The sequence below is a fragment of the Carlito syrichta genome, unplaced genomic scaffold (assembly GCF_000164805.1).
Source record: "Carlito syrichta isolate Samal-C Ts95f unplaced genomic scaffold, Tarsius_syrichta-2.0.1 Scaffold303177, whole genome shotgun sequence".
Taxonomy (NCBI): domain Eukaryota; kingdom Metazoa; phylum Chordata; class Mammalia; order Primates; family Tarsiidae; genus Carlito; species Carlito syrichta.
Genome location: NW_007247273.1, coordinates 436,355 through 454,003, shown reverse-complemented (window position 1 = coordinate 454,003; position 17,649 = coordinate 436,355). Strand labels below are relative to the sequence as shown.

General features: G+C 38.4%; 1 protein-coding gene and 1 pseudogene across 1 annotated transcript in view; both read right to left on the bottom strand.

Annotated features, from left to right (window-relative positions):
* Positions 1 to 17,649, bottom strand: part of LOC103260329 (S-adenosyl-L-methionine-dependent tRNA 4-demethylwyosine synthase) — a 169,445-nt gene that overhangs the window by 52,175 nt on the left and 99,621 nt on the right. The gene's annotated exons all lie outside the window — the stretch shown is intronic.
* On the bottom strand, positions 14,424 to 15,431 carry LOC103260328 (annotated as a pseudogene).

Genomic DNA, 17,649 nt, shown 5'->3' with positions numbered 1-17,649 from the left:
GACAGAGTGAGACTCCAACTCAAATAAATAAATAAATAAATAAATAAATAAAATGTATATACTTTTTATTTTGGCACCCTCTGTATTCTCCCCATATACTTTAGACTATCTCTAGATTATACCTAATGCAATGCAAATGCTAAGTAGTCATTGACTGTACTGTTTTTTAATTTGTACTTTTTTCATTCTTGTATTGCTCTTTTTTTTCTGAATATTTTCCATCTGTGGTTGGTTGAATCTACAGATTTAGAACTCGTGGATGTGGAACCCATGAATACAGAGGGCTGGCTGTACTCTGCCAAAAAAGTACATTTCCCAGCCTCCCTCTTGTGAGGTATGCCTACAGGACTAATTTCTGGCCAACAAGATGTACCTATTCTTCCACTGCTTACTCAAAATGAAGGCTGGAATGTCAACATAATGGCTGGAGCTCTAGCAACCATTACGAACCACGAAGTAAACTTCAGAATGAAGGTCATGCTGAATATCAAGGCAGAAAGAGAAATCTAAGTCTCTGATGACACTGTGAAGACACCATATCAGCCCCTGGTTCACCTAAGTTCAGTTGTCCATCACTATTTGAGGATCTCTGTTACATGCAGTTAATCTGAATCCAAAGTGATACAATTCAGTTTTATTTCAATTCAGGATGTTGTTATGCAATATTCTTATATTGTAGTTTTGATTTCCTTCCACCTAATGAAAACTAAAAGTTACTCTTATGATATACCGAATGATTGGGCTTTGTTTGTTCACACTTTTGTTGGTCTTTCCGCATTGTATTCAATGGCTAGCCTATAAATGTTATATCTTTGTTTATTTTCTGTCTCTCCTACCAGAGAAAAGGGGCCTTACTGTCTTATTCACTGGTATCCAGAAGCTAGAAGAATCTTTACCAGATATTAAGCACTCAGCAAATATTGAGTGAATGAATACTGTTTGGACAGTTCAGATTTTTTGTAACATTTGTTTATGGTCTAGTATATTAAACTTTATGCAAGCATAAGAGGGCATAATAAAAATACAAAGGAAAATTGCTAAGTTTTAGAGGCAGGTAATCCATCATTATCAAGACATAATAGAGCAAGATTATATAATACAGTGGAAACAATACTTGTGTTGCAAAGGAGACAATGTTATACATATAAAATAACTAAGTGCCCAAAACTCAAACTTATGCCTAAATAAGTATTATCAAAAGATAATACTGCAGCCACAGCTCTTCCAGTTCTCTCCATTGCTCCTCAGCCTGTTATAAGCTAAAAAGAGGCTATTTGGGTTATATTAAAACAGTCATTTTAAAAAGTCCTAAAAACCTGTATTCTTTTATAACTGAATTGAGCTAAATGGAAAAGCCATTTAAATTTAAAAGCACACATCCCTTCCTTCTCCCCCACCCCCACTGTCCTCAATTCCCTTTCTTCTTTCTCAGTACAGCCTTGCCTGACTGGGCTAGAAGGCCAATCTTATCTAGTAAGCCATTGCTGGTGCTGAAGAAGAAACAGCCAAGCAAGCCACACTACCTAATGATTACAAGAGTGGCCCGTGGCCAGTAGGAGTGTGTCTAAAAGCTTGGAGTGGACATTGTCTACTTCCCCTCCATTTGTAAATACAAGGACATTGGACTGCTATAGGCTATGGCTATGAAAATTCTTTTCAAAAGTTACAATTAACCAGGCTTGGTGGCTCAGCCTGTAATCCCGCACCTTTGGGAGGCTGAGGTGAGTGGACTGCCTGAGCCTGCGAGTTCGAGACCCACCTGGGCAGAGAGACCTCATCTCTACAATAAATCAAAAAATCAGCCAGGCGTGGTAGCGCGTGCCTGTAATTCCGGCTACTTGGAAGGCTGAGGTGGAAGGATCGCCGGAGCCCAGCAAGTGGAGGCTGCGGTGGCCGGGAGCAGCCACTGCACTCCAGTCTGGGCGACAGAGTGAGACTCCAACTCAAAAAAAAAAGTTCCAATTATGTTTTAAAACAATTTAAAGCTATCATCTTAAATGTTATGACTTTCCCTTCCTTCCAAATATTACAATTGCCAGCCCCTTCCTCTAAAAAAACTGTAAAAGAAGATATTATAAATTTCAAAATGTTATCTAAAAAAAAAAAAGAGAGAACATAAAAATGCTGCACTGAATACTATAAATTTGAAAAATGCAATTTAAAATACAGTGGGCAGTAGGAAGACATTCAGAAAAAAATGAACATAGGAAACACAAACCCAACACATTTCGAGAACCATCATATCACTGCTTAATTAAAATGACGAAACAATAGTAACACAAGCATCTCCTAGTTGAGAGTAGTAATCTGTTCCTAAAATCCGACATTATGTATAAAAAGGCTAAGTGAAGCGTATTTGCCATTATTTTAAATGGGAAAAATTAAAATGTGTTACACATCAAGTCAAAACCTCCAGAGTTTCTTAAAATGAAACCAAAACAGTAAAATGCCTATATGTATAATAACTATTGTGTTAGTCTGCAAAATATGTAAAATACTGCTTCCTGATTTAACAGCTGAAAACAAATAAGATTAACAGCAACTGTTGGCGAGGCACGGTGGCTCAAGTCTGTAATCCCAGCACTTTGGGAGGCCGAGGTAAGAGAACAGTCTGAGTTCAGGGGTTCGAGTCCAGCCTAGACAACTTGGTGAAACTTTGTCTCTTACAGTACATTAAAAAATAAGCTGAGCGTGGTAGTGCACGCCTGTAGTTCCAGCTACTTGGAAGGCTGAGGCAGAAGGATCGTGAGCCCAGCAGGCTGAGGCTGCAGTGGCCACGAGTGTGTCACAGCATTTCAGTCTGGGCGACAGAGTGAGATTCCAACTCAAAAAAACAAACAGAAAAAAAAAAAACAAAAAACAGTGACCGCTTAGTACAAGAAAGTGACTTCTCTCAGTGAGCACCACCAAGAAGTAAATACCTTCTGTGACACTTAGTAGGCTCTTCAAATCATCCACATCTGAATGATGATCTAATGATTGTATCTAGAATGGTTCAAGACTTTTCCCGCATATGGTTTAGTTTAAAGTACAGTGATGTTTTTAGAAAATAAATATAATAATATAAAGTATTTGTAAATATCAATTAACATTACATTGAAAGATTTCTATGTTGTATGAAGTTTGGCTGTTAAAAACAAAGAGGTATTCTACTGGAAAACCAATAACCTACAGAGAGGTGATCCATCGTGTATACCTACAAGAAATGTCTGTTCCTATAGTCTTCAGACAATCTGATGATACATGAATCAAAAGTCAAAGGGTAGATGAAATTCTATTAACTTGTGTATAGCCAGATCTTTAAGGCCATTTCTCCCTCTCTCTATCTCTTTTTTTTTTTTGAGTACTTGTGTATCACTACTATTCACGCCATCATCTACTCTGGGCTGACCTTAAGACACAGCTAGCTTAGTGTTACAGGACACTTTCTGAAAGTCACCCTCCCAAAATACATACTACTCTTGTGTATTTGGTTATCTTCTAAGCCACAAGTTCTAGAAATTTCTACTGAATAAATTACCCACTGCCATATGAATGACCTATATAAAATTTCAATAAACTTTTAAAGATAAAAATGTAAACTGTTTTTCTGTAATGTTATCATATACTTTGTTTTTAATGAAAACTAGAAAATATCATCCATGACTCAATACTGTATATGTATTATAAATGTTTTGTTCAATATTGTTTTTAAGTCAAAAAAATCTAATTAGTATATACAAAAAGTGCTTTTTCAGCTTCTGTCAAATGATAAGTGTTTTTAGAATCACAGAATTATTTTAACAGATTTGTAAAAGCCCTGATAGTGTGCTAGGCACTGTTACCTTGTGGAGAACCAGGTATTTAAGATCATTTTTCATTTTTTGTATAGTGTAGATTAGGTTTTCACCATGAACGCTGAGAAACCATCTTCCCAATGCTCCAGCTTTCTCCATTGTCATTCTACTCCCCACTCCACCCACCTCTTGCTCTTGGATTCCAACAGACCTGAACTATTGAGTGAGACACACGTGCTTTTCCAAATCTCCAAGCTCTGCTCTTGTTTCCCCAACTGGGAAGCCATCTCAGTAATCACTGGTAGCTTTCAAGGAACACTGAGAAGCTGAGGGACCAGAGTGGGAAGAAAGCATACTTTTAACTCCATATCACACTGCAGCATTTAAAGTATATACTAGGTGAATGAATAATGGAGTAAATAATAATTGACTTTTAAGTCTTAGTTCAGCTATCACCACTTCCAGGAAGCCTTTTCTGATCCCAGCATCTCTCCTTATGCTCTTCGTAGCCCTTCTGCATACCTGTACTGCAGCACTTGCCACTATGTGCTAAAGCTATCTTTGTCTATTTGTCCCCAGAAGGCTACAATTTCACTATGGCATGGAACTCATCCTAGTTGTAATTATATCCCAGACTTGACTTGAAACATAATAGGCTCAAAGTAAGAGTTAGTGGAAATGACTATAGTATATACAAAGTCTCCAAAATACTGAGTCACTTATAACCAAAAATTATTCTAAGAGGCAAATGATCACCATTTAAGTCTAAACTAATTTTATTAATAATAACACTAACATTACTGAGCCTATGTGCCAACCAATATACTAAGAGTCTTATGTGTGCTGTCATTTAATTTCATAACATAATCTGGTCAATTAGGAGTCACTCTTAATCCCATTATACTGGCAAGGAACCAAGGCTTTATAGAGGTTTGGTAGTCAGGTAATGTCACATAGTTGGTATGCTGCCACGGGAGTCAAATATCTCCACTATACTTATTTACTGATGAGTAGAAAGACTCCGATGGAGTTCTAGTCAAATACTTTGACAGACAAACACTAACTACAAAAACAATCTCTGCCTGAAAACTTCCAAAAGGTGGGGGTAGAGGGGACTGGAGATGCAATATAAAAGAAAAATCAACGTTTTCCAATAATCATTGTACCAAATGGTCGTCAAACAACACACTCAAGATGAGAAATTTCTTGCAAAAGTCTTGAGAAATTGTTTTATGTGTTGGCTAGAATTTTATTTTATTTTATTTTTTTGAGTTAGAGTCTCATCCCGTCATCCAGGCTGGAGTGCAGTGGCACGCTCACAGCCACCCCAGCGTTGACCAACTGGGCTCCAGTGATCCTTCTGCCTCAGCTTTCCAAGTAGCCTGAACTACAGGTGCACACTATCAAACCCGGCTCATTTTTTTACTTATTTTGGAGACAAGGTCTCGCCAAGTTGCCTGTGTTGGTCTCGAACCCGCGGGCTCAGGCAATCCACTCGCCTCGGCCTTCCAAAGTGCTGGGATTACAGGCTGAGCCACCAAGCCCAGCCTAGAATTTTAGAGAAACCAAATATATGTGATGTATTTTTATTTTTATGATGCACTCTTATGTTTACATAAAATTTAATATACTAGACCATAAATAAATGTTTAAAAAATCTAAATTGCACAACCTGTACTGGTCCACTCAACAAATATTTATTGAATGTTTAATATCCAGTAAAGATTTTTCTAGCTTCTAGGGACCAGTGAATAATGTAGGTAAGGCACCCAAAAACAAATGAATAAAGATATAACATTTATAGGCTATTTTCCCCTAGAAAAATAAAACAGAAAACATTAATTTTCTAGACTTTTCTCCCCTAGAAAGATGAAGTCTTTCTTTGGGACAGCTTCTGACAGTTGTCCTCTTTAAAAATAAGTAACAGCCGGGCTTGGTGGCTCAGCCTGTAATCCCGCGCCTTTGGGAGGCTGAGGTGAGTGGATTGCCTGAGCCCGCGGGTTCGAAGCCCGCCTGCACAGCGAGACCTCATCTCTACAATAAATCAAAAAATTAGCCGGGCGTGGTAGTGCATGCCTGTAATTCCAGCTACTTGGAAGGCTGAGATGGAAGGATCGCCGGAGCCCAGCAGGTCGAGGCTGCGGTGGCCGGGAGCGGCCATTGCACTCCAGTCTGGGTGACAGAGTGAGACTCCAACTCAAAAAATAAATAAATAAATAAGTAACACACTGAAAAATGTACAAGAAAAACTACAGTCAAAGGTCTCCCCCTGGCCGCAGACACTTGGGTCAAAAAGAATTCAATGTGTGGATATGCCAAAGTTTATATAACTGGTTCCCTACTGATACTTATTTAGTTTGCTTCCAATCTTTTGCCACTATAAATAATGATACAATGAATAATCTTGTATATATTCTTCTCCATGTGAATGTATGTCTCAGTATAAATTACCAGATATGAACTGCTCAAAGTGCACATGCATTTTTTATTTTAATAGATGCCATATAACAGACCTTTACAAATAAGGTTGTAGCAATTTATATTTTCACCAAAGGTGTATGAGAGAACTTACTTCCTTACTAATATTTTAATCTATATTTAAGGGCCATTTGTATTTCATTTTCTATTAAAGGCTTGTACCTTCTGCTTATTTTCCTATTGGTTTATAGGTCTTTATTTAATAATTGGTAGTAGCATTTGCAGTATGTTTAAGATTCCTTAGTAATTTTTTAAACTTTACCAATTTTATTCACTTTATTAACTTAAATTTCTTTAAAATTTTAATTTAAAAAAATCTTTTTTTCAGAACTATTCCAATCCTAAAACACACCATTACATAGGTGAGAAAAATTCAAGGAAAGAAATGGAAACTTGGCAAATATTTTATAAGGTCTAAGGTGTTGTTCCTCTTCTATTAACAGATCATGAAGTAAAACGATGATTCACAAAGAAAATAATTCTTAAAGGGAAATGAAACCTCTGCTTTTCATATGATGATCATTATAGTTTAATTTACTATATTGCAGTATCCCCAAATAAATTCAGTTCTTTAAATTGTAATGATGGGATTGAACTGAATTTCTCAAGAAAGAGTCATATAGTTTTCTTTGACTGTTTACTTTAAAGGCAATTTCTAGTCTTGACAATAAACATTCAAAGCAGAGACACCAGGTAAACTTGAAATACTTTAAAGTGTATATATCCAAAATAGACACAAATTTTAAATTTAAGTCAGTGTTTTTACTGAATAATAAAATATATTTAAAAGACTACGTGTTTTTAAAATTCAGGACATATGAAGTCCTTGGCATGAAATACAGATTATATATTTTCACCAATTCATTTCTGTAGAGTTATAAACATAACTGCTATCAGTTAAGTCTCACTCTGTCACCAGTCAATCCAGTAAGCACTTTACGTGATGACTCACTTACCCCTCACACCAGCCCCACAAGGCAGGACTCTGTTATCCCCATTTTGCAGATGAGGGGTCTGAAGTGCAGGGATGCTGCCCAAAATCACAAAATGGTGAGAGGCTGAGCCGGTATTCAATTCAACACAGCCAATGTGGCTCCAGAGCACAGGCTCCTCAATCACGATGCTGGCAACAGGGGGCAGGAGGCATGCCTGATCTACCCCATTGTCTTAGTGTTGCCTTGTCAATGTTGAGAATCAGCACTGAAATCTTAAGAACTAGAGTTCACTGTAACAAGGGCATCCAGCTGTCACTTCTTCCTAATAGGTTCTTCCACGTCCCTCACCTTGAACATGTGCTTCAGCACTGGCGCCCTGCAGAGCACCCTGCCAGATGCAAGATGGCCAGGGTTCGAGCTAAGCCTGCGTGCAACAGGGAGCATCCAAACAGAGCTACCTGAGTGTCGCTCACACCTCCTAGGGCTGGTGACACAACCATGTACGTTACTCTCCTGGCTTTTGATTTTAACCTAGGACAAGCATTTGACGCCTAACTTTGCCAGATTTCCTTGGCCAGTTTCAGTTGAGATTCAATGGCTAGACACTAGACAGAGCCCATTCTTCGCAAGGCCTTCCAAAGTGGTCAGCATGAATGAATGCAGGATGATCTTCCAGAGTACCCAGAAATTCTCAGATATTACTGGATGTCCCTGACAGCCCAGAAGGGTTACCAGTTCAATACCCCACATTCCCTGTCTGGCACCACACAGATGGCATGGTTAAAGACAGTACATTTCCTAGGGCTCATGTGGGATGGAACCAACTACTCTTCCATGAGAAGTGTAGAATGTCAGCAAAGCGAGCTCTCAGCCACAATGAGGGAGCCGCCCAGAGCCATTCTCAGAAAGCCACTTCAACCATTTAGCAAGGCCTAGCTAGTCCAAATCAGCAGCCGTTGCTCATGTCTCTTAGTCCAAAAGTATTTCCCAGTACCCTAGGGTCAAGAAGAAGTGTTTGCTGTGAGAGTGTGAGCCTCTCTGCTGCTAAGAAAAGGTTGTTTTCAGCAGCGACTGTGACGCCTCTTCAGGAGAGCACTTATTAAACATCACAGAGATGGGGAAAAAAATAAAATAAAAATAAAAAAAACTTGGTCTGACAGAATGCCTGCTGAAGGAGGTCTCCATGGATTACAGATTCCACCTCAAAGACTTTTTTGTTAGGCTGAGTCTCAATCCACACCTATACATACACAAATCTATCTCTATGGAGAAGCTGGAATGTTCAGCATGCAGCCTGAGTCACTCAACAATGCCTCTCAGAGGCCTTGTTTCAACTGGCAACACAATGCTGAATCACTTCACTTCGACCAAGGTTGAATTCCTTAGTACATGATTAGGAGCATTTCATCCAGTGCAATCATTTCCTATCAGGCAGGGCTATAAAACATAGTATTTTTAAAAGCACAGTCCAAAATGTTCTCTGTAATTGTTCTTACAAAGGGATGTCTAGTCTTAGAATGGAAAAAAATTAATAAGGCATGAACTGCAAAAAGTAGGAATCCTAACAACTTGCTTAGAATAACCTTTTTGTTCTAGCACTTTTCTTTCTAGAATGTGGTGGAGAAATTAGCCAGACATGATGGTGTGCTTCTGTATTTCCAGCTACTTGGAAGGCTGAGGCAGAAGGATCGCCAGAGCCCAGCAGGCAGAGGCTGCGGTGGCCGTGAGCATGCCACTGCACTCCAGCCTGAGTGACAAGAGTGAACTCCAACTCAAAAGAAAAAAAAAGTGGTGGAGGAAGAAGTTCATATGAATCAACCAATTCTCTACCTAAAAAACTTGAGAAAAATAAGGAAACATGAAAACTTGTAATTTTTTTCAATCACTAAGTCAACAGAAAAAAAGGGCAAATATACATATTAGTTTGACCATCAATCATTTTAGGTTTTTAATGCTGATCTCACTAATCCACTGATAGCAATATATATACACTAATATATAGTATATAAACCTATACTTGATCAAATTATAGACTACTGCCACAGTCATCATAGTTCATCAGCTAGCACCTTGCATGTCACAGTATTAACTACAATGATTAAATCTAAAACTACTTTTCCATGTAAAAAAGGCAAAATTTTTTTTTTTTTGAGTTAGAGTCTCACTCTGTCACCCAGACTGGAGTGCAGTGGCACACTCCTGGCCACCACAGCCTCGACCTGCCAGACTCCAGCGATCCTTCCACCTCAGTCTTCCAAGTAGCTGGAACTACAGGCACGTGCTACCATGCCCGGTTAATGTTTTTGATTTTATTGCAGAGGTGAGGTCTCACCAAGTTGCCCAGGGGGGTCTCAAACCTGTGGGCTCAGGCAATCCCCTCACCTCAGTCTCCCAAAGCACTGGGATTACAGGCTGAGTCACCGAGCCTGGCTGAAAAGGCAATTTATAATTTAAGAGATTATTCACATCAAATAAAATCTTCCTCTAGTTCTAATAATTTCTTGGCAATAGATCATTACAGAATTACATAATTGCAATATTTTTATAAACTTATGCTAACCCATGAAAATCTTTATACATCACTCTATATAGCACAAATGTATTGTACTGTTCTGGTTCAAAGAATAAATAAGAGAGAAAAATGGTAACTTAGGTGGCAGGACTAACTTCTATCTTCTGTAAACAGAGTAATGGTTAACAAACTGAAGCACTTTGGAGCTAAATAGGACTTTAAATACCAGTGTGATTTTGGTGGCTGGTATTCAGGTTCCCAAAAATGACTGCCTTCACCCTGGGCTATGTAGAATAAACAAATGATAAAAGATAATAAAAGAATACCATAAAGCCAACAACTCTTTGACCTTCAATTTCCTCATCTGTAAAATAAGGGTAATAACAATATCCACCTCCTATGAAAGGTGTGGAGATAAAATAAAATGATACATATGAAGGATGGGCAGTACTAAAGTTGAATAATACGTTGTACCATAGATGTTAGCCATTAGAGCTATTATTATTAAATACAAGAACTTACAGTAATAGGGGCTCTCTGCAGAACAAAATGTCTGTCTTACACTGCATTTAATTCAATATGGAACCTGTCAGCCTGCAATCTCAACAGCAAGTCTGGAGTGGTACAGTGACCTGGCTTACAGGGCAGGCACCCCAGGGACTGGAGAGACTGCCATTCTTAGGCTGGATAGGTTTGCTGGGCAGATACCAAAGCAGCAGCCCTGGTAGGCAGCACACCCTTCGTCAAGCAACCCAGTTAGCTGGAGACCTCAGCATGAACTATAAAGGCTTTTAAAAAAAATGCTTTAACATTATATTCAAAAAGGAACTTGGTTGGAGTGATGAAAATGTTCCGGAATTAGATAGTAGTGATGGTTACACAACTTTGTGAATATACTAAAAATCACACTTTAGAAGGGTGAACTTTATAATATGTAAATTATATCTCAATGTTAAAAAAGAAACATGGACACAGAACATTTGTCTCACCATTTCTAAGATTCTGAGGAGTTTTTACCCAGTTGGTGTTGGGGGAAGGGGTGCTTGGCAGATTTAAGAATGGCTATCTGCATCTTTATTGACATCGATTTCCTAGCCTAGCAGAAACTTTTTCTGCTTTTCCCTGGATTCACTGACAAGGTGAAGACATGTACCCTGCAGAGGCTCACAAAGTTATCCTTGTATTATCCTTTATCATTTGTTTTTCTACATAGCCCAAGGTGGAGGAAATCATTCTGGGAACTTGAATACCAGAACATATGCATTCTCATATTATTCTATGAATATTTATTAAATGGATACTATAGGCAGAGCACTACGCCAGGCACTAGGAGCTAGCAGTGAACAGGACAACATCCCCACATTTCTGCATTCACAGGCTTACATTCTAGTTGGAGGAGAAACAAACAATAAACATGTGAATCTGGTGGTAATGCATGTTATGGGAAAAAACAAGCAGGGAAAAGGGATATGATACACTGCTGAGGAGGGATATTATTTTACACAAGGTGGTCAGGGATTAACTCTCTGATAAGGTAATATTTTTGGGATCCATAAGGAAATGAGAAAACAAATCATAGCAATGTTAGGGTAAAAGCATGACAGACAGAAAATGAATTCTAAAAGTCTAGAAAAAGGCAAACAGCCAGTGGAAAAATGGGCAGGGTATGGAAAGAAATGGCCAAAAATACACACAAAAAATGCTCCTCAATTCATCACAGGAATGCAAAGAAAACTTCAAATCAGATTGGCAAAGCTTTAAAACTTGATAATACCAAGTACTCGTGAGAATAGAAAACAGGAACTCTAATACACTAGTGTCCAAAGTATAATCAAGTGTCCAAGTACTTTGACAAAATCTAGTCAAGTTGAAGACGTGTATTCTATGACCCAGCAATTGCCAGGTATGGACCCTTAAGAAACTATTGCACGTGTACACAAAGAGACACTTTCAATAATGATCACTGCAGAGGTGAAAACCATGGAAAAACTAAAATGCCCATCTCTAGGAGAATGAATTTCTTTTACACTGTGGAATATTTATAGGATAAAATGCTACATAGCAGTTACAAAGTCTTAATAGCTAAACATAGCAATATGAATACCTCACGTACATATTATCAAAAAAAAAGTTGGAGGAAGGAGGAAATGCGGCGTGCCTGGAGTCCCAACTACTCAGGAGGCTGAGATAGGAGGATGGCTTGAGCCCAGGAGGTCATGACTACGGTGAGCTGTGATTGTGCAACTGCACTCCAGTTTGGGCAACAAAGTGAGGCCCTGACTCAAAAAAAGAAAAAACAAAAAAGAAATTTAAACAATTAGGCCATGAAAGAAACAGGAAAATACACACACATATTTTTATAACCTAAGGGTTTAACATGACACTAAATGCAGAATTCACAAAGACAAAGATGATTAGATCTTAAAGAAAAAAGTTGAGAAACTGACCTTATCAGCTTACAAAACTTAAAATTAACGCTGACAATACTTCTAATTTCTGGTAAAGCAGTTAAGAAGCTGGGAAGTCACCACTCTGTCCTAACAGATAATAAAAAGTTGAACAAACTGAACAATCAGCAACTCTTCTTAGATCCATCAAAGAAGAGGGGTCATAGGGCAAACCTGCTGCCCCCTAAAACTGAAGAAGCAGACAGGCAGACACAGAGAATCACAACTTACAGGAGCAGAAACCTCGACAGAAACCAGTGCCAGGATAAGAAAACCTAAACTATAATTGACAAATTGCTGGAGGCTCAGAGTAGACAAGTCTGAGACATAAAAATTCCACACACAGACCCAGTCATAGGAAGTCCCAAACTTTTGTGAATTTTACCGACTCGTACTGTACCAGATTCTTACAATGAATAAGAAAAAAAACTCTTTGTGCCTCCTGCAAGAGGAGAGAAAAAGGAACCATTTGAAATATGTGAGAGCATTCTATTCTTAACTAGTTCTTCTCTCAGGAGAAACTATTTAACAAAAACACAACCTACTGGGGTTTTATCAGAACCTAATACACCTGGAGGAAGGGAACTACCTGACTCCAGCAAGCATCAGCCTTCCACATAACAAAAGGGAAGCATCCAACCGCAGCCCACTCTAGCCATCCTGTCCTGTATATGGAGGGAGAAAAAACTAAGAAATAATTGTGAAGTTCACAATCCAGATGTACAGGCTGACTGAAAAACTGAGACCAAGACACAGGACTACAAAATGCTTTCCCCATACCCTATCACCACATCATTGAAGGCCTACTTACAAATTCCTTTTACCTGATACATCATGTCCAGCTAACAAGAAAAAGTTACAAGGCATACTGAAAGGCAAAAAACAAAGTTTAAAAAAACAAAGCAAGTACCCAAACCAAATTCAGACAGAATTTAATATGCAAATAGCTCTAATGAATAAAGTAGACAGCATGCAAGAACAGATGGTCAATGTAAGCAGAGAGACAAATGTCCTATGAAAGGACCAAGAGGAAATACTAGAGCTCAAAAACACTGCAACAGAAATGAAGTATGACTCTGAGACCAGACATGGCTGAGGAAAGAATCTCTGAACTTAAGGATATCTCAATAGAAACCTCTAAAACTGAAGACCAAAGAGAAGAAAAACTGAAATAAACCAGAACAGAATATCTAAGAACTGTGAGACAACTACAAAAGGTAACAAATGTGCAGCAAGAACAGCAGAAGGAAAAGAAAGAGAGAAAAGAACAAAAGCAATATTTGAAACAATAATGACAGAAATTCCTCAAATTAATGACAGACCCCAAACCCCAGTCCAGGAGGCTCAAAGAATACCAAGTAGGATAAATGCCATAAAAACTATACACAAGCATATAATTTTCAAACTACAGAAAAATCAAAGATAAAGAAAAAATATGTAAGAGCATTCTATTCTTAACTAGTTCTGCTCTCAGGAGAAACTATTTAACAAAAACACAACCTACTGGGGTTTTATCAGAGCCTAACACACCTGGAGGAAGCCATACACGCAGGAAGAGAGTAAAGTCCTGGAATTATAGGGAATATTGTTCCTTGTTTCTTTGAGAGCTTATTTGGAGGTTCTAGTAGGGGAGGTATACCCTTGAATGAAGAACTGTCCTCCTCTAGCAGGGATGGTTGTCCTTTTCAACCAAACATGCAGCTTCAGAAGAACACACATGGAGCAGGGAGGGAGAAAGGAGATATCCACCTAGCCAGCCAGATCAGATGAATCAACCCCAGATGATCACTGGGGTGACAGATGTTGTAGCCAGATTGCCCTCACATCCTGTTCCTTGTTTCTTTACATTTCTCTTCACTTCCCCCCACATTTCTATAATCAGCACATAATATTTTTATAATCAGAGATATAAGAAGGTCAATTGTCTTTAAGTAAAGTTAGTTTATTTCACCCAAAGCTCTTCTAATACAAGCTGTATTATGTCACTCATAAGCGGACCCTGAACATTTACCACAATACTATAAGAAAGGGATTGGCGGCAGCTGGAATCTGCCAAGGAGTGGCAGGGCGGGGGACACACAACATCAATAAGGGTCCCCGATCTCAAACCAGGAAAAGTGGACCAAAGGGAGGCCCAAACTTTACCTGTACGATGACTACCTGCATACCCAATCCTGAATTTGTACCCCACATCTCCAAAACAAAACAAAACAAAAAACCAAGCTGTATGCAAATGCTAATGCTGAGAAATATCTGGAAGAATTACTGATAAAAGTCAGAGCATCATGCCTTCCAAACCATGCTCCACGAACTTCTTATAAAGTGACACAAATTTAGCCACAAATGCCTCCAAGTGATCAATGGCTTTGCTACCCAGCTGTAGATGATGTTCATAATACACCACCATCTGGGTCACTTCCCCTTTCAGTTGTCCATCACAATTATGTAACAGCTCTGAGAAAAAGCCCTTCATTATTATCTCAGGAGGAATACAGAGAGTTAGAAGCTTCAAGGAGCCTTTGTGGAGTTTGCTGGCTGACAACAGCATTCGCAGTCTCCTTCAGATAGACCTCCCTATCTGTCTCAGGGGTTTCTTGATCTACAGTAAAATGATACTGCTACACTCTGCAGGCTACACACATGAGTAGGACTTTCCTGAGATTTCAACAAGACTTCCCTGCTATTCTATGAGCCGGTTCTGAGGGAAGATTCAGACTTTCCTTCTTAACCACAGTAGACAACACATGGCAAATATCTTTAATGCTGGGAGCAGGCACACAAACTGTCAAGCACCTACTACGAATAGGTGGTATCACTTTAAATGGAGAATTGCAGCACAGGACCAATCTGCAGGTGGACATGTGCTTTTCCACAGTTCTTTGCAAGGCGTGTTGAGCATCTTTGGTGAGTACGTCAACTTCTGTCAATAATACCACTTGAAAATTTCTTTGAGAGTTTGTTTCAAGTTGCTGTGACTGTGCCACCGTTTTCAACATCTCCCAAATTACTATCTAGTCACTATGTCCAGCATCACTGGGATTAAGTTCAAGGCGATAATTAGTTGCAATGGTGCTGATTTCAATTTTTTTTTTAGATGAAGTTGTGATGGTCGGATGTTCAATTCTCAATTTTTCCCCTCCAACACCATAAAGTTCACATAGAATGCACATAATTCTTGTCTTTTTTTCAGCACCTGATGGTCCATACTCTGGGCTGCCTACTCCTTGTGATAGTCCAGCCTTCCCAGGGTGCAGGGCTGGTATTTGTCCATCCAGAGGCTCATGGCAGCTAGAGGTCCCAGGGTCCAACTCTTCAAGGTCAAATGTTAAATGCTTGTTTTCTAATTGTAAATGTAGGCCACATGCACAAATTGGTTTATTTAAATATTAGATACAGAACTATCTCATTAATGCACAATAAATCTTCCTTAACAATGCAATAACCACTACTTGATGATGTCAGGTCAGAGCATCCTAACATCTGTAGAAAAAAGGCTAATGTTCACTTTTAACATGTAATGCAAGAAATTATTTTTGTCTTTTTCTTTTTAAATATGAGGTTTCAAGAATGTCAACGTTATTACTGAAATATAGAAAAGGATTAAATACTTCGATTTCCTCCTGGATCTTGACCTTGGCATAATAATGAGCCAGCAGAAATACATCTGGTCACATTGCTGATAAAAGTCTACTGTTAAAGGGAGGCAGTGTTTTCTTGTACAGGATGTATTCCCCGCCCCCCTTTTTTTGGTAAGGACTGTTTGACAAGTAGCTAATGCAAACAGAAATTGAAGCTAACACATTTTTTGTTCTGTTATCTTGATGGAATTGTTTTTTAGCCCACATACTCAAGTACCAATATATTTCTCTCCTCATATGAAAAGGAACATTTTGACAAAGGATAAAGATCTGGAAATGTAAACATTATACTTGCTAAGAGAAAAAAAAACAAAATATGCTACCTTCTACTTTGGGTAGCACTAGCTCAGAAACAGGCTGAAAGTCTTGGGAGAAATAAATTTGCTTATCAATTTCAAATAATTATCTCTCTCTAAATGCCTTTCCTTGCTTAAGTACACCAAAAGCCTAAACAAATAATGGAAAACAAGAGTGTGGATATTCTAATTAGAAAAATCTGAAATAGCACTTTCATTTATAGTAATATATCATTTGAGTTTTTATGTGTTCGATGCTATCCGATAAATATAGTTACAAAATACATGCTTTATTTTTGAGTGTAAGTAAAATTATCTTTCTTGATAGCATCTACTATGTTATAAATATCAGATATTCAGAAGGAAATCTTCAGTTAACTTAAAGGAAACTTTGTAAGGGCAGTTCCTTACCACAGACCTTCTTTCTTACATGGCAGCATAAACATTACAAGAATGAGAAACATAAGCTCTAATTGCTACAAAATGCTTAGAAAGCAATTGCCCTAATGTGTGGGCAAATCGTTTACGCTGCCCAAGGAAACTTTTCCAGCTACAATTACATGGAGACAATTGTCAATTATATTTAAGATGCTCATGGATTAGAAACTATTATAGAACTTGCCAGTTACTGCACTACTACCAATGTGTCAACCCAGAGTAATTACAATTGATTTGGACATCCAAAAGCTAGTAACTTAAAGGTAAGAATTCACTTTGTGGAACATTGTGGCCAAAGAAAGAAAGTAAGCTATTAAGCTATTGTGCTAATGTCTCCATGTCATCTTCTACACTCTGACTCAGGACACAGCCTAGATAACAATCTCAGATGTGTCTGATATCGCCAGCTCCTGCTATTTACTCCCAATTAAATCCATTCTGATTTTTATGCTATGTGTCTCCATCTCAGCAACAAGTAAAGATGATATGGCTGAAGGTAAAGTCCAAAGACAAAGTGACAAAGGCACTTAGCCTGCTAGCTTTATAAATAATCCAAGGCAGCTAAGAAATAAAAATGATCAGCCGGGCGTGGTAGCACGCGCCTGTAATTCCGGCTACTCGGAAGGCTGAGGTGGAAGGATCGCCGGAGCCCAGCAGGTCGAGGCTGCGGTGGCCGGGAGCGGCCACTGCACTCCAGTCTGGCTGACAGAGTGAGACTCCAACTCAAAAAAAAAAAAAAAAAAAGAAATAAAAATGAGGCCTTTTTGCATTTCTTAAATGATAACAGCGTTAATCATTTAAAAAGGCATTGATTTAACTTCACATAAAAGAGCAAAATAAAAAAATGTAATCAGCTGAACCGTCAGGAAAATGAACATGGTACCCTACAAATCTCTGTTGAGTTTTCACGCATTCTCTAAAAAAACATTTATCAAATACCATAAAATGTGCTGTGCTAGACAAACTGTGTGGAATTCTGGCATGAGTAAGGAATCCAGTTCAGGGGAGAGCAGCTAAGACAAAACAAGAAAAAAAAACAAAGGAAAGAAAAAGAAAAAAAGTGTTTTTATAGATATAAAACTTAAAAAGGAAGAAAGGAGCAGTCAATTTAAACAGAAAAGGAGCAATC